Genomic DNA, 26,176 nt, shown 5'->3' on the forward strand with positions numbered 1-26,176 from the left:
ATGTTTTTAAAACGTTACCGCTATTCTTTGGGTTAATTGTAAATTTTGGCAAAGTTTGGATGCTGTGCTCCTGCAGAAGTATATCATTTAATCGGTGTTGATTTGTCTAAGAGTAGATGGATGGTACCAGTACACGGACAGGTGCTTCGGTGGTGTTCCACAGCTTTGGCAACACCTTGGAGGAATACAAATGTCCAGTGATACAAGCTGAGTCAGACACAAGTACCTAGAAAGACCTGGTCCTTTTGCGTAAGAAAACACACCCCCAAAACAAAAATAAAAAAAAATTTAAAAAATACATCATATGTATTTAAAATTTTGACAGTTTGACAACTTCGAGCGATTTGTGTCTCTGCTCATTATCAGCTATCTAAACTTGATTATTTCTCGAGCCTGGTTCAAGAATTTAAGTTCCTGTTTCGTAAACTGTGACAATGTCATTCAAAAGCTTATAGTCCCTCTTTTCATATTTGGCGAGTATCTGATTGTCTATTCAATCCTAGTCTGTTTTCTGAAATACTTCTGAGCTTTCATTGATTCATCTGTATATTGAAAACATCTGACGAATTTAATGATAATATAAATATCTTTTACTGTGTATCGAGCATATTCATCAATTACCTCTTCACAGCCGACACTTGCTGCTTACCAATCAAAGACAACGGTCTTTCAGAACATGGGTCATCTTTATGGATTCGCGATCATCTTTCATACGATGAATCTACCTCAAAGTTTTACATGACAGAGTATTACATCCAAAATCTTCACGTCGGCCTTAAAAGGGTCAGGATTTTACAGTATGGGCTCTTGCTCAGTAGCTGAATTGTTCTCAAATTGTTCTCCTTTTCAGACATTTTTACTTCAATTTAATTGACCTATGTTGCGACAAACACTTCTATCTGCACGTGTCCTATGTCCTGCACGTGCAGATGCATATCGTTTCATATAAATATGTTTATGTCCTTTCGATCGGCATTAAATTTATTGACAGATTCAAAGTTATAACAAAAATATTCTGAAATTTGAAAGATGGACGATGAAACGATGGAAAGCGCTTTCACTTTCAATCTTTTCAGCACTAAAAATTGAAAGATTGAGGCTGTAAAGATTGAAAACTATTCCAGCTTTCCAATTTACATCTTTGAAAATATGATTGTCATCTTTACAGTTTTGAAGAAAAAAGTCTGTGATGAAAACTGTGTCCATCTTCTGTTTTATCTTAACGGATTGAGAGAAAAAAAGGATTTGTTAAATCTGCCCTTTCCCCATTGAGAGCCTGGCTTTGACGTTCGGATTTCAGATGCGACATACCTAAGAATCGAAAAACAGCGACAAGTTAATTTTGGGGGCATACGATTTCTATTACGGAATGTTTTGGATTTTTGTGTGTGTTGTGGAGATTGTTATATGTGAAGAAAGCAAGTAATTAACTTAATTTTTATATATGACTTAAACATCTTGCAAATTGTTGCATATGATCCTACTTTTGCCACCTAATTATTGTATCATGCATCTGTTGCGGAAGTAGATGGGGTTGGCGCATATTGGTTCGACTCTGTCCGTCAGTCCCGAATCAAACTTTGAAAGATGCCACAAAAATTATTTGACCTACCATCAACGAATTTTGTAGGTATGCAAAATACGCATACAGATGACCTGGTTATAATTTCGAACTGTTAATGTCTATGTTTAGTACATTTTTACATATATTTTGGACTTAGACCCTATAACAAAAACTCGGTGAATCCATTTTAAGAAGATATCACAAAAACTGTTTATCCTACAGTGATGGGATTTTGTTGGCATACTTGTATGCATATTGAAATGACCGTTTCGATTTTTAGACAATGAGGGAAATTTGTCTTTCTTTTTGTATATATATTCGAGGTTCGTGAACATGTATACCTGCTGTCTCGAGTATGTGATAATGTGATTCCAACATGTTCGTTGGATTTTTGTTGTGGGTTTTTTGGGGGAGGTGGGGAGGGGGATAGGATGATTTCGAGATAGTACACTGGAGCTCAAGAACTCGAAATGTTTTCGCCAACTATTTTCATGTTATGACCCTGTTGGCCTACCGGTTAGTTAGATTGCTCTTAGTGGGAGTTTAAATTTGGCGATGTGAATTGCGCGTGATCGAGAGCTAGATTACACCAGTAAAATGTACATAGATCACTTACGATGAGTCGGGTTCGCGTAATAATCGAGATCGCGAATATTTTCCACGCAATGGACCCACTGGTTTCTCGTATAAATTCGTGATTTCTGCTGTCTCAGATATGAGATAGCGTGATTCAGGCATATTTTCCTATTGTCTCTCGAGACAGCGTATTCGACATTTGAGAACGCGAAATGTTTTTACGAGATATATTACCTGCTGGCTTACTACTTAGTTGAATTACGCAAGTGAGAGTTTAAATTTCGCGTTAGTGGAAAGAGCATACTGGAGAACCCCATTAAGTGAGTTATGCAGACGACCTGCTCTCTCAAATTCGAGCAACAGAGTTTGGAGATCTCGAAGCGTTTCCGCGAAATGTACCTACTTTGCCAGATAATATCGTACATTGAGTCCTAAATAATCAGACTAAGGGAGATAACTTTTCATGACTGATTACGGTAACAGCAGCAGAGGGGGCGAGCAGACCGATTTGGGAGCGTCCAAAAACCGAAATAAGGCTTCTAACTAAAAATATTTCGAGCTGAACATTTGCTTGAAATAAATGATCGAGAACTCCGGTTAATTAGAAAATCCGCGAGATTACAAAAAAAATGAACCAACTTGAGGTCATGCGCCCCTCTGCTGCTATTAATTTATCCAAATATTTTATCAAGTCCAATACGATATCTTGTTCTAGGATCGAGACACTGCAAGATAAACCAAGTTCGACCATTCGATACGATCATCAACGATCCAAACAACTGTATCAGTAATAGTTAATCCCTGAGATGAATGAATTGTCATTGCGTATCCAAGCGTCCACGGGAATTTATCAGCACGTAGAGCATCTTCAACAACATCAACATCAACTGTGATAATATCATTTAGTACAAGATTCTGTTTCCTTGACTCTATCAAGTGTCCTGGTATATCAACGTCAATATTTTGCCGTCGCGTATCTGCTGGTCGATAACATAACGGAACTGGGAACGTTGGAAACTTTTCTCGTTGTAACTGAAACAACTCCCGCTGAAGTGTATCACGAACTATCTTTCTACTTGCAACTATCAAATCGTTTGGTCTCCTCGCTCGTAAAAAGTCTTTCATGGGTGTTTCTGAAATTATCTCGCGTATTACTTCACACTGAATTTTATTCGGTTGTAGTCTGATTAATTTTTTTAATTCCTTCAACGCTGCATCAAGTGCTCTATGATCATTAGATACTTCTTCGTAATAATCGACAAAATTTTTCAGCCATCCATGTGGAGATGGTCCAGCTACGGGTGGTGGTTGACCGTGATCGCCGCACATTATCACAGCAGTATTTCTTGTTAATAACCAATCAAGAAATGTTTTTAGTGTTTCTAGCGGTACAGTACATATTTCATCCCATATTATAATCCTTGGAATGTATTTCTCGCCCATCCTTAAAGATGTCCATGTATCACCCTTCCATCGGAAAAAGCTGTGATAAGTACATGATTGTACTCCTCGTTGTTTCATCTCTCGCGCTAGTCTGTGTGTAGGTGTTAGCACAGTCATATCTGAATTCTGAAATAGTTCGATAGCTCGAGTGGTTTTACCAGAACTGCCAGGTCCGTTTAGATAAACCGTTTTGTGTCTAGTTATTGGATCGTATATCGATGGTAACAACGAAGTTGTCGACGATTGATATTTTTTACAGTAAATATCTTTAACCGCAACATCAGCGGATTCGGAATAATCGAGCATATATTCCTTTTTTATTCTCAGCGAACCCCACGATGCATAAGTGCCTATGTTTAATTTTTCTAACAGTATTGAATGTTTTTTACTTATATAAAACGAATCAGTAGCAACTCTGACAGCGAGTGTAGAAACCTTATTTATCATCGATAATAGATTTATTGAAACATACGCGAGCATCGATGATCTTAAATGAGTATACTGCGGTGCCTCACCGTCCATGTAGCTCACAATTGTACCTATTTTATTTCCATTTGACAAGAAAACTGTTTCTCGACTTATAAACGTGTTCTTGTTCGTTGTATCAGCGATTATAAAATCTAACTCAGCATCGTCCATGATCAATCTTGTACAATGTCGTCTGTGATCATATGCTCCTCCTTGGGTAAACTTGCCAATTATTTTTCTACCAAGATCCTTTGAATCGGTTTCATCCGAATGTGGTAACCAAACTTCGGTTTGTTTCCGGTATGATATAATTGCTTCGCTGATCGTCAGCGATATTAATATCGCACAATCAAGCATATACCGTAATAACACTATTGGTGTCCACATTTTTTCTGAAAAATGTTTTCCAAACCAAACATAACAAATTGGATGAAGTCCTTTAGACATTTCGAATGACTCGATACGAGCAAATCCAGTTAGGTCAAAATCCGGTAATGGTCCATTTATCGATACTCGCGTCATTTCGTGAGTCGGATGACCGAATCGCTCAAAATACGCAGAACAATCTCCGTATCCAAGAAAACTTCCGGGATAACACGCGACCATATCAACTGAAATAACATCTCTATGATTGTATTTAGTATTACATAGTCCGCCGTGTCCATATTCGACACAACTCAGTACTATGTCATTGAGAAAATCAAACCTAGTTGGTTTCCACGAATTTTTCTTTCTAGCAAAATGAGACGCAACTGACGGAACAGTAAAACAGTTGCTCAATAGTTCGTCAGTATCATCAGTATATTGCAGTGCAAGATTTTTCATTTTCTCGTGAAGAAGATCTGTTCGATAAATAACACCATTTGGTCTCACAAACTGATCAAATTGATTTTTTTCATCCACGCAAGACTGAAATAACCATACTGACACAGGATCGTTTTTACTTATTTCGTTAAAAAAAAATCAAACATGTCTCCGGGATAACACTTAACAGTTCGATCTCGTGGAAATATTGTTACTGCGTTAGTCCACGCGTGTGCTTTATGATCAATAATTTCGATCGAAGCTCCTTTTGATCTATATTTTGATTCATACAAAATCTCACCTGTTATCGTCGCTACGGTTATTGGAAATTTTAATTGTTTTCCTAACTCAGCGACATCTTTGATAGACGCACCGGTATCTTTAACCATTTCTCCCCACGTGTTTATTATTTTACGTCTTTTATCCGTTAGACCGTTTCCACGAGTCGAAACGGTAAAATGTTCTGTTACTCGTTCAGCCACACAATTTATTTTTGAAAATTTCATCGGCGCTAGTTTATCAACGCTGGGTTTTTCATTTATCACATAGATTCCATAAATAACCGCTGTCACAGGATATGCTTGTTCATAATACGGTTTGTCAATACCTGTCAATAGACCTGGTTTGGAATCTTTACTTAGTAAGACAGTTTTTTTATTACCTTGGACAGGATCATATTTGTCATTGATAATCCAATCATCTGTTTCTGTCAACACGACAAATTTTATTCTGAAAAGATATTTGCGATTATCAAGATAGTTAATGATAATTGCTGCTCGTTTGTCGTTCATCATAGCGTTAATGATATTTTTGTTGCGTATAATCTTGAACGTTGACCAGACATGAGATGCACGATCTGTGTGAAATTCTTTCTTGGCGTCGTGAATTTTATCAATCAAACCCTTGTTTTTCGGATCAACTAGATCTTGCATCGGTAGGTTAGAGGATATTCTGTCGAGATTAAATTTATCTCCGCTCAAGGGTTTTATTCGGGATAATCTATCGAATTCGTTCATATTATATTTCAAACAAATATTTAAATTAAAATATTATGTATACAATGTCTCAATGCAAATGGCTCATGGTGGGTTCATTGACTTGTTGTAATAAATCCTGTAAAAAGGAATTCTGCGGACAACACATGCAGTGCGTTAACCGTGGAAGCTTAGGACCAATACCATGTCTGCGATGTGGTGCTGGAGTGCGAGGAGAAACACAGTTGTGTGCGTGTTGTGGTGGTAAACGATACAGAGAGCTTAAAAGATATTATGACCAAAAAAATAACGTTAGTGACGGAGCTATAAAATCCGTGGAGGATTATCTAACTAAGTTTTCAGACAAATTATGATTTAAACAAATGCTATCATTGTATATATGGAGCAAAATGAATTTGTCCCACATCCTACAATAACAAACTACGAATCAAATATTGATGGCATCATCAGAAATTGCAGGTTGAAAAAACCAGTTGGTTGTATTAATAATCATGGTTATCTCATATTTACTGCTGGGAAGAAGCATTATCGCTGTCATAGATTTATTTTCGAGTGTTTCAACGGATTGATCAAAGACGGTCTTGTGATCGATCATATTGACGCAAACCCTCAAAATAGTAGTTTATCCAATCCTCGAGCTGTTACACAGAGCGAGAACTTAACACATGGTAACACTGGGAGATGTAAAACAATTGTAAGGAGGGCGGTAAAGTCTACAAATACATAAACTGGCGAAGAAATTATATTTCAATCAATGAACGCGGCTTCGAAATACTTTGATATCTGCATGCCTTCAGTACGTTTTGTCGCGGAAAATATATACAAATCCACTTTCTCAAAAAAATATAAGCAGAAAATCACCTTCCAATATTGTTAATGAAATAAACTATCATCATTACCTCGAATTATATATATTTTGGGGGGGACCCAGTATTGTATAATCGTATACTACTGAATTTTTAATTAAGCAAAAGGGAGATTACTTCTGTAATATATAGTTTTCTTCGTAAATTTCCGATTTTTATGGTCGTAATTGGTCTACGTAGTAACCAAAGAAAGATATTTATAGTTTCTAACTAAAAATAAACATATTTTTCATCACGAATTATTTTTAAACCTGTGATGAGAAAATCGAGTCACAACACGCTGTTTTTAATGCAGATATTTACAATCTGTTCAGAATTGCACAAGTATTTAAACCGATCTGTAGGTGGTGGTGCCGTGGTAATTGTTAGTGCAAGATCTTGACAGAAACCGCTGTTTTTAATGCACAAGTATTCATAACCACTGTTTATAATACAGAAATTTACAATCAATTTATGACCACTTTTTATAATACAGAAATTTACAATCTATTTATGACCACTGTTGGGGCCCCGAGTGGTCGAGTGGTCTAAAGCGCTCTTCGTTACGGATCACTGCCATCTCACCTCTGCGGCGGTTCGAGTCTAGGATTCAGCCAATGTAGGTATGTGAGAAAGCTTGCCGGTAGCTTCTCGTGGGTCGGTGGTTCTTTCCGGGGTTTTCCTGGGTTCTTCCTCCATCATTAATACTGGCCGCCATGTATAGCCTATCGTGTGCTGAAAAATGGCGTTAAACCCCACAATAACAATAACAATAACAATGACCACTGTTTATAATACAGAAATTTACAATCTATTCATGACCACTGTTTATAATGCAGAAATTTACAATCTATTCAGAAATACAGAAATTTACAATATATACAGAAATTTACAATCTATTCAGAAATATAGAAATTTACAATCTATTCAGAAATATTTACGTAGCTATATAATAAACTTTGAAACATATATGGTCAGATGAATTCGATAGCTCAATTGGTAATGCATCTGGCCGTGATGGTCGAGGCTGCAGGATCGAAACCCATGACTGACAACCGTCGGTGGTTACGCATATTAGAGATTTTTACAATTGATTGGGGCGCCACCAGCCCCCCTACGCTCAACAAAACCCTCCAAACCACATATCACCGGTGGTTGATACATGTTTTGTATCACCCATGGCTGATTATTGGGGGTGGGGGTGGTTCTGTTGAGCATAGAAAATGGCCTCATTTCATTTCATCTCATTTCATTTCATTACATTACATTACATATATTTCATTTCATTTCATACTTAATGAACCTGCTAAAAGACTCGAATAGAGGTTCATTCATAATATATGTTTGTGCCGTCCTTAGTTCATTCATTGCATATTTACTGAACTTGCTAAAACACTCGAATAGAAGTTTATTCATAATATATGTTTGTGCCGTCCTCCCTCTTGGGCCTCTAGGCCGTTGTTTGACGGGTTAGGGGCTCTCGTAGAGGGTAGTATTTCGTGTGCCCGTTGAACTTGGTAGAATGCGGTGGCAAGCTACGAGTTCTTGGGTTGTACTGTCCTTTCCCCTCCCTGAACTTGCTAAAAGACTCGAATAGATGTTCATAGGGGAAATATTTTTTTTTATTTTGAATATATATATACTAAATAATGAACTACGAAAATATTAATGATGTAATTGTTGCTATTAAAAAAATTGGAAAAAGATGGAATTAATATATCCGATGAACTAAATCCTGAAAAAATAGTTTCTGATTTTGAAATTTTACAAGAACGTAAAAACCAAGGAATACACGCACTATCATCTGAATATAAGTTCATGAAACGGATTCAGGCGGCGATGTTCCAGTCGCTAGCTACTGTAGAAGATAATCAGGTGAAGGAATTCGTTCCTCTCTCTGCCGCAGTAGAAAAAATTAGATCGCTGTTATCCCACGAGTACGAGGAAAAGAAAACCATTAGTACTCGCATAAGACTATTAAGAAAAATTATGTTAGCGAGTAATAATTCTGGTGAAAATGAAAATGACTGGCCTGACCACGTGTAGATCTTTGATCAGAAATATTATTCTGAGATTATATTTATTCTGAAATATTATATATTTTTTTCTGAGATTATATTTATTCTGAAACATTTTATTTTTTCTGAAATTGATGGGCTAGTTGGTACTTAGAATCATGCAAACCAATCAATTTCGTAATTTTGATGGGCTAGTTGGTACTCAGAACTATGTAAAATGATCAAATTTTCAGAAAAAAATAAAATATTTCAACATTTTTAGTCGATTTGTCAAGGAAAATTTGTCAAATTACAGTCAAACCTCAAGCGATTCTATCGATAAATCGTTAAAAATCAGTAAAATTAGCTCAAAAAATGAGATTTTTCATGCGATATTTGTTAATTTTTCTAGTAATTTTGGAAAAAATGAGGATTTTAACGATTTATCGATAGAACCGCTTGAGGTTTGACTGTAATTTGACAAAATCGACTAAAAATAACAAATGTTGGAAGATCTATGATAAAATAAAATAAAATATTTCTGAATAATAATAAAATATTTTTTGGTAGTATTTTTTGCAAAACCAATCGATTTGAGTACCTAAATACCCATCAGAATTAACAAACCAATCGATTTTGTTAATTTTGAGTACCTAAATACCCATCAGAATTAAAAAATTAATTGATTTGTATAAAAAATAAAATATTTCTGAATAAAAACATATTTCAGAATATTTTTTTTGCAAAGCTGATCAATTTGAGTACCAAACACACAATCTGATCGAATTCATAAAAATAAAATATTTCAGAATAATAATAAAATATTTCTTTTCTGAATGAATTGTTTCAGATTATAATAACTAATTGATTTGTATAATTTACCCCATCAGAATCAACAATCTGATTAGTTTACACGATTTTAAGTATCAGACACACACAATCTGATTATTTTGTACCAATCACCATATCAGTAATAAAAATATTTTATTATCATTCAGAAATATTTTATTTATTTTGAAATATTTTATTTATTTTGAAATATTATTTTTTTAAGTTGATCGAATTTAATACAGGAGTGTGCATAATTTAGAATCTGATCTCTGTTACAAATGATCGCGACAATATGTTCTCGAAAGAGCTCATCTAACTGTTCTTGTGTTAATAAGAAATCCTCATTTCCGTATTCATCAATAACTAAATTAACGTTAAATTGCTCTGTGTTTGGAGGTTGTAAAAACGCTGTTCTGATGGCGTTTTCAAGTACTTCTTTGTCATGTATAAAAACCATCACGTGCTGGTACATTATATAATATTTACTGGATCTTTAAAATCAAAGATCTACGATTTCAAATATAGATTGACAATCAATTCCTCCCCACGCAGGTCAATTAATCGTCCTATGTGGTCTGTGAGTTTGAAATTTATTCGTGATAAATACTGATTATGTGTACGTAGATAAACAGGATTGGTTGGTACTTGCACGATCAAATCCCCATGGGAAACTTCTGGTGTGAACGTGTATAGGATGTATCCTTGTTGAGCCTGATTTGATTTTCCAAGATCTATTTGATAACTGCCTTCGATTACGTCACAAACAAGATTGACTGCGATTGTCGATGTTATATTAACGATTCCCGGAGATACGTGTCTACCGCGGCCGTGTGGATCATTATTATATCTGAGGATATGCTCGGGTGGAGCTATTTTTTTCCATGCATCGATTATTTTAGGAACGTTTTCGTTGATAATTCTGTCTATTTTATCCTTTTTATATTTTGGTACTATAAATTCGAGATTACCCGGTCCTTCATACTCTTTTTCTGATATTGTATAATGATTAAGAAATGGTCTTCTAGGACGGGGGAAGGAAACAGCATGTTTAAGTACTGCTTCAACAAAAATATCATTAATATAATTGAGATCTGATCCTACTTGATTTAGATGCTGTATTGACTCAATAATTTGTTCTTTTATATCCTCGGAATAATGTTGTAATAACGACAAAAACAAATCTTGTATTTTGTCAATTGATTGTTGGATCTCAGAATTAATGGAATTAGAATACAATCTAAAAACATTCATATAGGTTATATCATCACCGAAATTATAAACCCGATACGCATCACCGGCTCTATTCCATGGAAATTTCTCTCTGTATTCTGGAGTTATTATAAACTTTGTTTCATCTGTGATAAAATCATTTAACCTTGGTTCTGGTGGTCCATGATATTCTGGCGCAATATCAGGCCAACCTAGTACGGATCTTATCGTGGACTGATAAATATCAACGGTATAATCAGGCGAGTTTATTTCGATTGCAGAAGACAGTGTTGTTTCATGAACATTAATTGATATTTTTGCTTATTTTCCTGTTATTGATTTTATTCTACCCGCAAATTCATCATTGATTTGTTCGACCTCATAACTGCCAGTTGGTATTCCAACAACAGCCCAGTCAGGTGTTCCATCTGGTTTGTTTTTATTAGCAAATACAAGCGAATTATTTGCTGGTGTACCATTAAATGATCTCGATATGATATTTGGCCAACTTTAGTATACTCGTAATTGCGCTAGTGCAATTTCATTCGCGCGAATTGCAGTTGGAAAATTGATGTTAAATTCAGGATTAATCGAGCTTAGCGAGATCATCGTGGTCTTGTGCGGGGTTGTGTTCGTCACGATCTGCTGAAGTAATTCCGTCATTATTAATACTCGTACCTTTAATACCAGCGCAGTTGTATATTTTAATCATCATTGAAAACTCAAAATCGGATATAATTCCATCACTGAGACTCGCTGATAACAACGAAGATAACCTCGTGTATGCGACAGTTGCTATGCGTAATTTTATCTTGTAATCGGATAATTTTTCATTCGTGCAAGTACATATTTTTTTGCAATGATATTAAGCACACCTGCAATCGTTGTTGCTGCTGAAATACAAATAGTCACAGCTACCGGTGCCATCATTGTTACCGCGGATAATATTATTTCAGCAACAACAGCGGATACTGAATAAACAACAACGTCGATGATAACTAATCGTCGTTGATACTTTTTTTTATTTTTACTGTATATTGTTCAACTCGATCTTTCAACGCTGTCTGCCATTCACGCGCTTGATTGTACCTAAATTTTTGAAGATCGATTGAGGTACTCATTATATTTTATGCAGTAACCAGTTGAGGTGTTTCAGCTACAAATTCCAAACACCACCAGAAAGATGTTGTGGTTAATTTCTTATCAGCTGCTTCCAGAATAAATATTTCCTCGTTTCCGTTATTTAATACAACAGATACAACCCCGGAAAACTTATCAGTTGAATGACGCCATGGATACGTTGTAAATATTTCAAATTTTGCAGCACTAAACACAGACAGCCTGTACACGCCAGTGACTGTTGAGGCATATCTAATGGTTTTATTTTGCTGCGACCATGTTGCAAATCCCGATGATACCGTGCATACGATGTTGGTAATATGCCCGGGAGTTATGCCGGCTGAGATTTTAATCAGACTGGTTTTATTAACGATGTCAGGAATCCCCGCTACGATGTTTTGCTGTGTTTGTTTGATCGTGTCGATGTTCGTCTTGATATCAACGAGTTTTATGTCAACGACCAACGGAGTGCCGAAGAATTCCTCTGCGGTTTCATTAATTTTTCTAAAATTTCTACGGAGATTTGTAAACGCGTTTGTGTGAACGTCATACTCGGCCCGCAACGTGGATAATTTACGATCTACGGTGTTGTAGTTGACGTCAACGTATTTTTTTGTTGCTGCGTCTTCGTCGGATGTTGGATCTCTTAAAACTACTATTTTATTTCCGTTCATGCTGAGTTCACCCGTCATTGTGTCGCCGGTGTTTCTTACACGATTAGCAACACTTGATGTAATTTGATTTCTGATGGTTGTAAACGATATACTTGAATCCCTCATTCTGCCGCTGTCAGTAAACACGGGTATATTATCCGTGACCGCGCCGAGTACTCGTCGAATTATATCATTCCATTTGATATTGCTCGTTTTTAGTTTTCCGTATCGATCCTGAAAAATAACAACCTCATCTGGGTCAACTCCAGCCAGGTTCATAATATCAGCGAGGTCATCCTTAGTCGCGTACTTCGACAGATCAACGTCATCGGACTTTTTCTTAACGCGTGAAGAAGATCATCCGTAAATATCAACCATTATATAAGATCTAAAGATCTAAAGATCTGTTTAAAACGCTTTACGCGCAACGAAGCGGTTGCTTGTATAATCATGCACGACTTTATGTGGCGGTTTGGATGATTTTGATATAGCGTTAAGTACATTAATTACTTCACGGCCGCATATTGGCGGATCTGTCATTGTTTGTGTGGGTAGCGTTGAATACCAAACTCTGGAACCAGAGGTTCTTGCGTGAAGTGGTGCAACATACTTGATAAATTCAACAGGTGGAGCTAACCAGTATGAATCAAAATAAACGATTCCACGTGGATCAACCGCGTATGATACCCAATGAGTACTAGGTCCTGAATTCGAGTCGAGATTAATAATACCTGTTTCGAGTTTGTTTGGTCGGTCCGGCAATTGATCTCGCATAAAAACACCTCTAAAGGCTTTTATTTTTAATCGTTTAGCAGCATCAAGTAAATCAAAAGTTGATGCTAGAGCGTCTAACGTGGAAGCCTTAGACCTCTCCCCCACCGAGATCCTGGCAATCTTAAGCCGCGTCCCTTTTTTTATATCCCTTTCCTGTTGCTTTCTTTAGAGCCATTTCAGCAGCTGTTCCAACAGCACCTAACGCGGCTGCTTTTGCGACAGCTGGGGCAGCAGCATCTATTATTGCTGGTAACGCTGCGAGGAGTGGAAAAATACCGCCTGTTTTAATTGAATCTTTAACCGCACCCGCAGAGAGATTGAGTTTGACGCCTGTTTTTGATTGTTTAGCGTCGTTGAAATGTTTAAGCTGGCGTTCTGATAATGATAGTTTATTTTGACCACCCGTGATCTGATCTCGCTTTAGTGATATTTTCATTCCGCAGTTTTTTGCTGAATTTGATTGAAGGTTTTTAATCTGACCAGGAGTCAGACTGACACTAACGTGATGATATGGCATTTTATGATAAATACTTGCCACGCTCCAAATGGTGATTAAAGATTTTCCACTGGTGCATCAACGACTCTCATTCGACCACTACCACCTTCAAGTAACATGGCTTTATCGCTGAGCATAACCGCGATTGCTCTGTAGGTGCCGCGAATAAGTGGTGGACCAGCTATATCAGGAGCAGGGTTAGTAACACGAGCTCGAAAGTGTATATCAACGACAGATTGTTTGGATAAATCAAGATGTTCCAACGAAAAGTAATAAATCTGATACAGTTTTGTAAAATCTAACTGTGATATTTGCAAACCGGTATCCACGTTTTGATCACGTCCCATAAATGACATCAAACGATGATATGCACGCGCTACGTGATTTTGATCAAAATTTAACAATATATCCTCAGCCGGTTCTTGATGTCCATTTATCCGCAAGGAAACTTCATTAACTCCAAGGTTGTCAAATATCATATGTGAATGTTCCTGATTATTCGTCCGAGCATTATCTTGCAGCGCAATAAAAATATGTCGTGGCGCAGAAACACCTTGCTGTGATGCTATATTCCATGTAAATAAACCATTAACAGAACTTTGAGCAGTATCTGTGGTTACTGTTAACCATGATAGCAATGATTTAACGCCTTGATCCATAAAAGATATTAACTTTTGTTCTTCAACAATAGATGGAATCATTACTGGCATCCACAATGAAAGTTTTGTTATATTTACTTTACCAGCATCAGCAACACCAGCACCTCGCCAGAATGCATCATTATCATCACCTTTTCTTACGAGCACAACTGTATGTTTAGCTCCAAAGATGACCTTTCTAACATTTCTGCAAAATCCAAAGATATGAGACAGTGGAATTGCACATGAGAAATTTCTATTATCTCCTGACAACGCTGCTCGGCGTGTTGCAAATCCTAGGTTGTAATTCGCTTTAACACTTTTTATAACATCAAAAGCAGCACCCGGTCTGGCTGCGTATTCAGGACCATCAGCAACTGGTTGTGGATCAGATGCAGTATTTTGTGGTGTCCGTAATTTAATATACTGAACATGATCAGCGTGGTTAGTAATATCCTTAGCAAACATCATTGTTGGACCAGCTGATCTTCTGTAATCATCAGAATATCTCGCTAGACCAATTATTGTTGTAGCAACATCGACATCCTTCTGAATTGATTCAATATTTTTTCCATCAATCATGTATGTGGCGCTATCAAACAGTGCCATAATCCCGTCGTTGACAAAACCAACACGCAAATTGGCATCATATGGCGTATCAGCTACAACATTTGTTACAAGTCTACCTTCTACTTCAATAAACGCCTCAGCGGCTAACAAATATCTACTTGTATCATGAACCTGTAATTCGATTCTCCCCCCCCCCTGATTTGGTTGTCTTGCGTCATAGGAATAAAATTGATAATCACGTATCGATTCATCTTTGAGGACCGGTGCATCCATGTCAAATGCTGGGTCGGATATACGTTTAAACATTTTATTGTAATTACCATTTTTCCAAATGGTAATCAAAACTTATCATCGTCGACGAAGACCGCTTCCTGCTATTAAATTTGCTGTTATATTTCTTTCTGCTTCTTCAGATAATTCCGCTAGTTTTTGATTTGCGGATTGATTTATTATTTTACTGACATTTGCTGACATAACCTCGGTACTTGGTAATTTTACTGGTTGTTGTTTTCGTCTTATTAATCGTGCTAGTCTATCTTTGATCGCCGAGAACGCATTGACAATTGCACCAGGAGCTTTTTCAAGAACAGCCTCAATTGCCTTCATCCCTAATTGTTTTGCAATCGGTATTGCTTTTGGAGCCATCCTTCTAAATAGACCCTGAACAACATCACCAAGTCCATCTCCGTAAATTACTTTGTAATTTGGCAGTCGTGAGTTTACTACCCTGACCATGATCGGTCCACGTTGAGCAGTGTGTATAACACTGGTCAACAGTGAAATCATTACTGACTTAAAAAGGCCCTAATCTGTAGTATTTTGGTGTGCCGAACACGAATATAACCGTGAAAAATTTGTATTGGCTCTCGTTTTGAAGATATTCATATACCTCATTTTCTATGTTTCACTGTGTAAATTTCTCCAGTAGGACTGCAGCAACATCCGGAATAATGATGTAACATTGCATAATACCATCATGCTCACATCATCCACAGTTGATTGCATCATTTTCTGATGCAATGCAATACTAATGCCATGCGGCTGCTGAAGTAAGTTGACGTCAGCAGTGTACTATACATGTGTAGGCCTATTATACTAATGCCAGGCGGCTGCTGAAGCTGACGTAAGCAGTGTACTATATAAAGCCCAATCAGATAGGTTCAGCATTTAAAATATTTTAGACGTTGTGCGAGACAGTTCAAGCTACTGTTACATAAAACTTATTATTTTATCCATTTACGTACAATAAAGAACAGTAATGCCTCGAAAGTGTGTTAATACCGCGGACAATTTTTGCTATATTTGTGGGGAAGTGACATTTGCCAACCAGAAGAAAAGTATCAATTCTCAAGTGAAGAAGGCATATCATCTTTACTTCGGATGCAAGGTTGGTGACCAAGACAAGCCTTGGGCTCCGCATATATGCTGTGCTACATGTACAACACAGCTTTCACAGTGGTTGAATTGCAAAAGGTCATCAATGCCGTTTGCAGTCCCAATGGTGTGGAGAGAGCCAAGCAACCACCTAAATGACTGTTACTTCTGCTTGGTTCCTCCTCTTTCCGGCGGAATAACGAAGCGAAAGAAGTCGAGAATAGTCTACCCAAACATTCCGTCTGCATTGAGACCAGTTCCACATGGTGAGGGACTTCCTATTCCAGAACCTCCAGCAGAATATTCTCTTGATTCATCTGACGAAGACAAAGGTGAGTCGACCTGTTCTTCTCCTGGTCCATCAGCATGCAGTGATCCAGATTTTCACTGTGGTGCATCATCAACCCCACACAGAATAACACAGGAAGAACTAAATGACCTGATTTGTGATTTGGACTTATCAAAGAACAAGGCAGAATTGCTAGGATCAAGACTCCAACAATGGAATCTTCTAGAAGAAGATGTCACAATTACTGCATATCGAAAGCGCCACCAGCAATTGGAGCCTTTCTTCAGAAAGGAAAGTAATCTGATATTCTGTTCCAATATTGAGGGCCTCATGAATGCTTTAAAAATCACTCATGACCCACAAGAATGGAGACTATTTGTGGACTCTTCGAAACTGAGTCTCAAGGCTGTGCTTTTGCACAATGGAAACATTCTTCCATCTATTCCAGTAGCGTATGCTGTCCACATGAAAGAGACATACGATAACTTAAGGCAGCTACTGAATTCCATTGAGTATAACAAGTACAGCTGGCACCTCTGTGGTGATTTGAAGGTAGTTGCCCTTTTAATGGGACTGCAGCAAGGATATACAAAATACATGTGTTTCTTATGCGAGTGGGATAGCCGAGCAAGGGAAATGCACTACATGAGGAAGGAATGGACTCACAGGCAGAATGTAGCCATTGGAGAGAAGAATATCCAACACCCAGCTCTGATTGAGGCTCAGAAAATCTTGCTACCACCCCTTCACATCAAACTAGGTTTGATGAAGAACTTCGTGAAAGCCATTGACCGGACTTTGCCAGCATTCCGATACCTGCATGAAAAATTCCCTCGACTCAGCGAAGCAAAGATTAAAGAGGGAGTTTTTGTGGGTCCTCAGATTCGAGAGCTTTTCAAAGATGACCGGTTCAACAACTTGCTGGAAGGTGACGCAAAACAAGCATGGAATGCTTTTCGCCTAGTTTCTACAAACTTCCTCGGAAACGTTAGGGCAGAAAACTATAAGGAACTAGTAGAAGACATGTTGATGAAGTATAAGAAACTTGGCTGCAATATGTCTCTAAAGATTCACTTCCTTCATTCCCATTTGGATTTCTTTCCTAGCAACTGTGGTATTGTTAGTGATGAACACAGCGAACGTTTTCATCAAGATATCGCAACAATGGAACAAAGATACCAGGGAAAATGGTCCACTACAATGCTGGCTGACTACTGCTGGACACTCCTCAGAGGTGCTCCCGAACAGCTGTACAAGAGACAGGCGAAGAAATCTAAGATGTAGTCAATGACTTGATTTTTTATAGGTAGGCTATTACAGTTGACCTTTTACTATTGGAATGCATTTCGTTATGTAAACATTAATTTCTTGCAGATTACAAAAAAACTAGAGCCAATTTTGCAATTTGACTGTCATATTCGTGTTCAGCACATAAAAATTGATAAGAATTGACTAATTTTATTTCAGTAACATGACTTTTGTAAAAATTTGTTGTCCAGTGTAATCATTTTTATATACTGATTAATTAATTGTTTAGTCGCTGCGATAATCATCAGCAATTTCATCAATAAGGGAACGATAAATGCTGCGATCCATAATACCGCCTTGAAATAATCTTCGACAAATATCAGATATTTCATTAACAATTTCTGCTGAGTTATTTCCGGCACGTTTTCCCCCTATGAGAACTTCTAACCGTGACACATCATTGAGGATATTATTAGGACATAAACCAGATCCTGTTTTAGGTTCATCTTGAGGTGTGCCAGGTGAATCACTTCGAAATCCACGTGGTGAATCTACCGGTGTAAATGTCATCACTGGCGCAGAAATTATTTTACGTTGTGAGGGTGGAGGAAGCTGATATGAAGGTACCTGCACCGGTGGAGAAAATTGATATGAAAATTCCTGCTGCGGTGGAGGAAGTTCCTGCTGGGAGAGTTGTTCTTGTTCTAGTTGTTCCAGTCTCTCTCTATAAAGTCCTTTTACTTCTTTATCAAGATTTTTGAATTCTGGACCTCTAGCTTGTTTTTTGTTTCTATATATGCGATACATCCATCTAATAAGATCATCATTACTCACTTTTTTTACGACTGGGTTTTAAAATATTAGATTTATTAAATATACCAAATAACATTATTTCGGGTAATTTTTTTCTCTTTTAGTATTTCTAATATCTTCAACAAACCCTTCGTTAAATTTTGCAATCAATTCTGCGTTTTCCCCACCCGTTGGTTTAGATGCAAGTTCTTTTCTCACGTCGGCGACTTCAGTACGAAGTTTTCCAATATCTTCATCGACAGGTGGAGGTTGAGCTGCAGCTATGTCAGTAGGAAGGTCTCGTAAAATCCTTTTTGTTTTTTTAGTTCTCGCTGCTATTTTTTCAGTCTGCGCTGCAGTTTGTTCTAATACTGGAAAAATACCCTTTTTCCTCTTCTCATCTTCCTCCTCAATATCTCCCCATATAGTTTTTTCAACAGCCGCTGAAGCTTTTTCAGTAGCTGTAGTGACGGGTTTAAATAGTTTTTCAATGTCTTCTTCGTACTCAACTTGTGCTTTTTGACGTTTTTGCAAGTTTTTTCTAAATGAATCTCTAACAGGAAGAAATTTTTTGATTGCTTCTAATCGTTCTCGAGCTATCCTTGCAGTATGAGATTCCGGATGTACCATTTTATTATAACATAATGATTTAATTATAGCAGCAGAGGGGCGCATGACCTGAAGTTGGTTCATTTTTTTTGTAATCTCGCGAGTTTTCTAATTAACCGGAGTTCTCAATCATTTATTTCAAGCAAATGTTCAGCTCGAAATATTTTTAGTTAGAAGCCTTATTTCGGTTTTTGGACGCTCCCAAAGTCGGTCTGTTCGCCCCCTCTGCTGCTGTAACTCAAGTATATCTAAAATGATTGGATAAATGTTTTAATTTTAACAGGATGATCATTTTACTGCAAGTAATCGATCGATGATCTTTATAGTAACCCCTATGTTTAGGGAGAAAAAAATAATCACAACAAAAAATGGCATTTGGTATATTGATTACTCCGATATGCATGTATTAAAGGGTTACCCATGCATAGTATTGCGTGAAAAATACATATAAAAACCTGAAAGAAGCTCGTAACTCTGTTTTTAAAAAAAAATCTATCAATACCTAATAACCTTAAGACCCTGCGAACCTCACACAATAATTGCAACTCCTGGTTTTTGAAAATCCGTCCATACCTCTCATAAGAACCCGACAAACTGAGACTGAGCGTTCAGTTCGCGCAAAACCGACTGTACTGGAATATTTTTTTTTAAACGTAAGATTTTGTTCCTTCTTCTTTTTTATGAGAAAAAAGGTGAAAGAAAGAAATTTCATCATCCTTCTCCGGCCAGATCGTATGAAACAAAGAGGATGCAAGGAGGATGAGGTATAACTCCTTGGTGAGCGAGCAATGACCACGCCTTTCAAGTTTTCTTTAACAATAACAACGCTAATTTTGTTGTCTGTAGAGACATAAGTCTATTCAAGCCTTCTTGTGGTTGCAGAACTGTTTCATAAAAATATAAATTAAAATGCAGCCAACAAGCGAAACAAAACCAATCAATCAATCATCACGATTAAAGACTCTCTCTCTTCAAAATGAAAGACGAGTGCGAGGCATTTCGCACTAACCGACGAACACGATCACATAATGCGATTTTTTAAAAACTGACAGGGTATGGGCAAAAAAATTGACGAGAAAATGAAATAATTTTCTCTTTTCAAAGTCAGTTTTCAGTAAACATCAATGCTGGAAGATCTGTAAATTTCTATGGATACAAAAAACAATTTTTGTCAACAACGTTTTCGTGCTAACAACGAGCAGTGTGTATATTTTCTCTCTCTCTCTCTCTCTCTCTCTCTGAAAAAATAAGAAAGAATTAATATCTGAATTAGAGTTTGTGCGTGTGTGTGTGTGTGTGTGTGTGTGTGTGTGTGTGTTTGTGTGAGAGAGAGAGAGATAGAGAAAAACTTTCTGTGATACAGTTACCATAACATGTTCACATAATCTTAAGAAAGATAAAGGAACGTGCTGGGAACGTCGTCAGAACAGGACCTAGGTAAGATTTCCTCAATGAAAGGCCAGTCAAGTTATCAAAGGCGTACGGAAAGCAATATATAGGGCTGGCTTGCATAGATAGGCCGATTCTTTCATAATGTTTTCGTTCTCTAAGGAAGCCGGAAGTATTGACACGCATTAACAAGGTTGATTTTCTATCCCTCTCTCCCTCCCTCCCTCCCTCTGTCTCTGTCAGATATTTACCTCCACGAATACACCAAAAAGAATAAGTGTATTTGTTAATATATGTGTGCGTATGCATGTGCGTCTGTGAGAGAATACAGCTTCAGTACATCATCTCTATATATAACATTGATCAAAAGCAACATATTGCGAGGAATAATCAATGATTTTGCAAATGACGAAGGTGTGATACATCGTGTCACTATTTTCAAATAAAATTTTCTTGTTCTTCAGTCTATTGACAAAATATCATGAGAAAATATATCACTATTTATGAAATCTCTCAAACATACATACAAACAAGCATACACACACACACACACACACACACACACATACATACATACATGCATGCACAGACAAGTAGGTGGTGCAATTCTCTCTCTCTCTCTCTCTCACACACACACACACACACACATCCATGTTCTCCAACGTTTCATAGGACCGTACTAACATTGCCTGAGAGATAGACTGGGCCTAGTTACAATTCAATATTTAAAAAATAGATAACTCATTCTGAGTAAGTTCAATAGTGTGAGGCCTAGACATTTGTATTATCATTATTATCATTATTATTATTATTATCACTATTATTATTATTATTATTATTATTATTATATGGAAAGGTATGATTTCATTTTGGAGATCTTTCATGATGATGATTATAATTATATTGTTATCATTATTATTGTTGTTATTGCTGCTGCTGTTGTTTTTGTTGTTATTTGATTATCAGAATAAAACTTAGTTGACACAAAAAATTTGCTAGTATACTCCTGTAAACGATTAATACACAATCCAAATAAGTACAAATTAAATTATAAAAAACCCATAACTTGCCTATTTTCTTCCACGAATAAATCAGATAAAGACATTTAGAGGCAATTTCTTTATAATTGTATTTTTCAATTCATCCATGCCAGCCCGGAACAGCTGCCATTGGAAAGGTTCTTCTGTATGAACTTGTGGCTATATAGCATAATCTGTTAAAGATACCTTACAAACAACCAAGCAAGTCTAAAGTTGATGAAAGTTCAAAGGTTTCATTTAAAAAAAAAAAAAATTGAAAAAGAAACAACACATACGCAACGCCTACATATCTTCAAGAAAGCATTCATTTTTCGCTACTCGCGTATCGCCTTTCCTATATTCTTGGCGGGTTGAAGACCACCTCATTACGTGCTAATTATATTACCGTATATACTGTCTTACTGCTAGTTTGCATCTGAAAACTGCACAGCTGAAGATCTGTCGTCGTGTAATGCGAAATGGGTCTTCGATGTTTGTTTTCGAGTAAACAGTAGAATAAACAACACAAACCCTTATCTGCCGACGCATTATTCGACGGTAGATCATGGTCCATGTTGTTTGAAGGTGGACTCTCCATATAAGCGAATATAGACGATACAAAGAGGCATTCTGAAGAATAATCGAAATTATTTGACGCATGTCAATTTGGGTAAATTTATCGTGAAATTCAACACGTATGCAAATTTATAAGGTAACGTAACTCGAGATATTCTGAAGGAACCTAAATGGGTTTGACCTACTCGGTCGATGATAGCATATGTCATTCAATTATCGCGCAAATGAGATTCCTAACAGACGCGTAACCAATTCTCACGCATGCAAGGTAGGTAAATCGTCGGTTGGCCAAAGAAGAGCCGGCCTAACCGAGTTGGGCAAACAGAGAGAAGATATTGTACATGTCCAAATCCAACTCTTCATAACTTTGACACTATCATCAAATTTTCATGATTTTCGCAACGTACGGTGTATCCCCTAGGAGTGCAAGACTGAGAGTCAAAAATCACCTTGGTAGCAAAACTGGGGGTCAAATTAAAAATTTGGGGATCTCTGAAGCGCAAATGAGGGTAAAGGGAAACACTGACGTACTTACGAAAATTGTTCCAACCAATGTGGATTTTTTTTTTTTGTAAAACGAAACAAAGGTACGATTTCAAGAAACATATATCCTTATATCTAGGTGGAGATTCGTTCATTTTTACGAGGGATCATTGCAAGTATGATGGGTCATTTTTCGAAAGCTTTTTATGCTCGGCTGCTAGAAACTAGTCTGACAAATACTGGCTTTCGAAATAGTTTAGACGTCTTCGTTGGCCGTTTTGCTGATTGGACAACAGCACACCATTAATGTTGTAACCGTTTTATTTTCTTCTTTTTTATGTTTTGATGTCCGATTTGTCCGAAAACAAAGAATTTAATGAACTTTGCTCCTTCGAAATTGAAAATGTCTAGCCAAATATCATCATCGTTGAGTTGCAGTTTGTCTTTCAATCTGTCGCTATGTATGTATGTATGTATGTATGCTTCATTCATCCTTCTATATCTTATCTTCTTTTCATTCATTCATTTAATGTCTGTTTTGTAGTGATCAATAAAAGCTCATAACGGATAATGATTGGTAACGAAAGACATCAATAAAACCATTCGAATGAAAATAACGTTGAAGCGAAAGTAGAACACATATTCTGGCTCCAGGTAATAAAATAAAAACCGAAACATATAACTGTTTCAAAGATTTTTTAAAAAAAATCTTTAATTCTGAAACTTAACGTCGTATAACTGAACAAAAACGAGAGAATTGCTAACATTTAAATACGCTATGAATGATTTCACTGTATTTTATTTTTCATCTAAATCAATTTAAATTTAGTATATTGCACCGCCCAGACTTTACAGATGGGTTTTTAGGAACTCGAACACTGTGCAAATTACATAGGACGCGTTTTATTCATATGTATACGATTTTGTTCCCTGTAAAGACACAAGTCACTCTGATGCGTACAAATTGCTGAGCTATGAAAATTAATGTTCCAACGTAGTGCAAGGAGATAAAACTCCTGACACTTTGGATAATACGTATTGTATCTGATATCTGTGTTTTGAATTAAAATGGTCAGATGTTTTATAGAAGTTGTAAAAAAATAAATATAAACAAAACAGTAAATTAAAATATAAAAAAATAAAGATTAAAAATAAAGAAACAGGATGTCTGAAAATAGGACGTTAGAGAAAAAAAATATTTACCTGTTGGTAGAATCCGTGTTGGGGATAAAATTCACAATGTTCAAAATCCGGAAAACCTTCTGGTACCTTATATAAAAAGGGACGATAGTCTGTAGATTTAGTGACTGCCAAACTCTACGTCAGGCACTTCAGTGTACTGTATTTCCAAACTTGAGGGACAGCGGTTGTCAAGTTCACTTTTCTCGAAGCATCCCCCAGATGTATTCGACAAGTATTTGATTTCGCTGAGTTTGTATTTCTATATTGTGAATACACTATTGATTTCAGGGAATACTTTGAATTGAAAACTCAATCCTATCTTAGCTTATGTACGTATGTAGGGAACAGCTTGCGATAAAATTGACGAGGCTCAAGGAAGGGAAAATAGATTACAGATAATTAAATTAAGGTTTTAAAATCAACAACCAATACTTGAACTCTGGTTTTAAATGCCTCCTCTTCGCTACAAAACAAAAATGGTCATGATAATGGCTCATACTTTAAGATTTTTGTTATAAAATATAAAATCCAATATAAATAAATTCCTTGTTAACAGTAATAACTCGATTAAGAACCTTAACACTACCTCAGTTGACCTAGTCCTCGTTCCATCGTACAAACTTTCATGTGCATGTACAGTGTTGTCCAAAAGTTAGTGATGCACACTGCATCATCATCTGGTAACAATTAAGTCTACTGCAAGCACAGACGCTGCCGTCCTTAATGCGAAAATATAAATAACCAGTTAAACAACGTAACAAACGCCATTAGTTAATGCTTCATTCCAACACTTTTATTTCCCAAATACTAACATATCGTTCGGTGGGAACATAAAATGTGGACAGATAATGTTTGATTTTTTTTTTTTTCGTATAATGGCGGTCAGTAAATTATGGTTTAGAGTTCACCTGTGTTAAAAGAAAACAAAAAAGGATAATGTCCTAGTAAGAACGTCTTGATGACACATTACACATCCTGTAGATGGGCTCATTCACATGACACACATGCCGTTGCAAAGCGCAAACTAAAACCCCTGTAGTCTTTTGGGAATTTTCCTTCAAACCAGAATACTTCGGTTTCGTTAGATATTCTATTGAACTAATAGGATCAGTTCTTTTTTTTTACTTTTTCTTCAACAATCAAAACAAGAGTATATTTTTTTCAAGTTATATGCGGGTCGCGTTTTATTTTTCTGTCAAAAACACAAGCAGCACCCACCCACCCCATCGTTCACTCCACCAAATATTAAATGGTAGGTATCTTAAAGAATTGAGTAGACGGAAGTTAGAAGCATGCATAATATAGCCCAGCCTCTCTCTCTCTCTCTCTCTCAGTGAGAGATGTGCTACGTCATTTCTTTGATCTAATATGAAATAAAAATCATGCTCCAATGCTCGTATTAACGTACACGTATGAAAGACAATGCTCTCTCGATCTATCGACCTGCGTCTAGAGCAGTTTAAACATAGGAAGCAGGATTTTTACAAGGTGCAGTTGGCTATGTATTTAACTGTATACTTGGTCATGGGATGGATTCCCGGTACTTCCATGAACATGGATCTAGTGGTTGTTCTTCGCTTTTATCTAACCACTTCATCAGCGAACTTTCATTACTTATGACAGTATGCCGCAGTTTACTGTAAATTTTGTATATTTGGTGTTTGATGTTTTTTGCAACACATCAACACAAGTAGGTTATTTAGCACCGATGTAACTGGGGTGATATGCCTTGTCGAAGGACACGCAGCGGTAGCCTACCCCCCCCCCCAAGCAACAGAAGACGTAATCATACAACAAGCAATGATGTAATCATAATGTTACGAGTCTGGCAGGCGACTGACAGTCGTTCCATGCGACTTGCCAATGCGATCGTCCGTTTCATAATGCACTCACGTCTGACTCACGACAGGTATAATGACATGTATAATGACACACTGACCTGAAAGAGTGGAAATTATAGCACAATAAATAGCATGGTAGCATCCCCAATCTAACTATTAAATAAAAAAATAAATAAATAAATACGAACAGAATGAAAATGAAAGTGGGTCTTTTTAAAGAGCGACACTCGTTGATGGTTTGTGTTTATGAGTTGTCCATACATGGCTCACATAAATAAATGGTCTTCCGTCAACATCCAGTCTTTATACTGAGACTGCATAAAATCCCCGTTTTTCTCTCTTTTTAATTTTTTTTTTGTGGTTGTAAATCGTCGTTCACTGTAGGTATACGT

At 36.8% G+C, this 26,176-nt stretch overlaps 1 protein-coding gene across 1 annotated transcript in view; it reads right to left on the minus strand.

The window, feature by feature from the left end:
• LOC149790263 (spermatogenesis-associated serine-rich protein 2-like) overlaps window positions 1–24,291 on the minus strand; it is a 154,350-nt gene extending 130,059 nt beyond the window's left edge. Inside the window, exon 1 of the mRNA XM_089972305.1 lies at window positions 23,965–24,291. The gene's annotated coding sequence lies outside the window, so the exon portion shown is untranslated. The remainder of the gene's footprint in view (window positions 1–23,964) is intronic.
• Window positions 24,292–26,176: the final 1,885 nt, after the last annotated feature.

This window comes from Sinohyriopsis cumingii, chromosome 10 (assembly GCF_028554795.1).
Source record: "Sinohyriopsis cumingii isolate HCF-2022 chromosome 10, ASM2855479v2, whole genome shotgun sequence".
Taxonomy (NCBI): Eukaryota; Metazoa; Mollusca; class Bivalvia; order Unionida; family Unionidae; genus Sinohyriopsis; species Sinohyriopsis cumingii.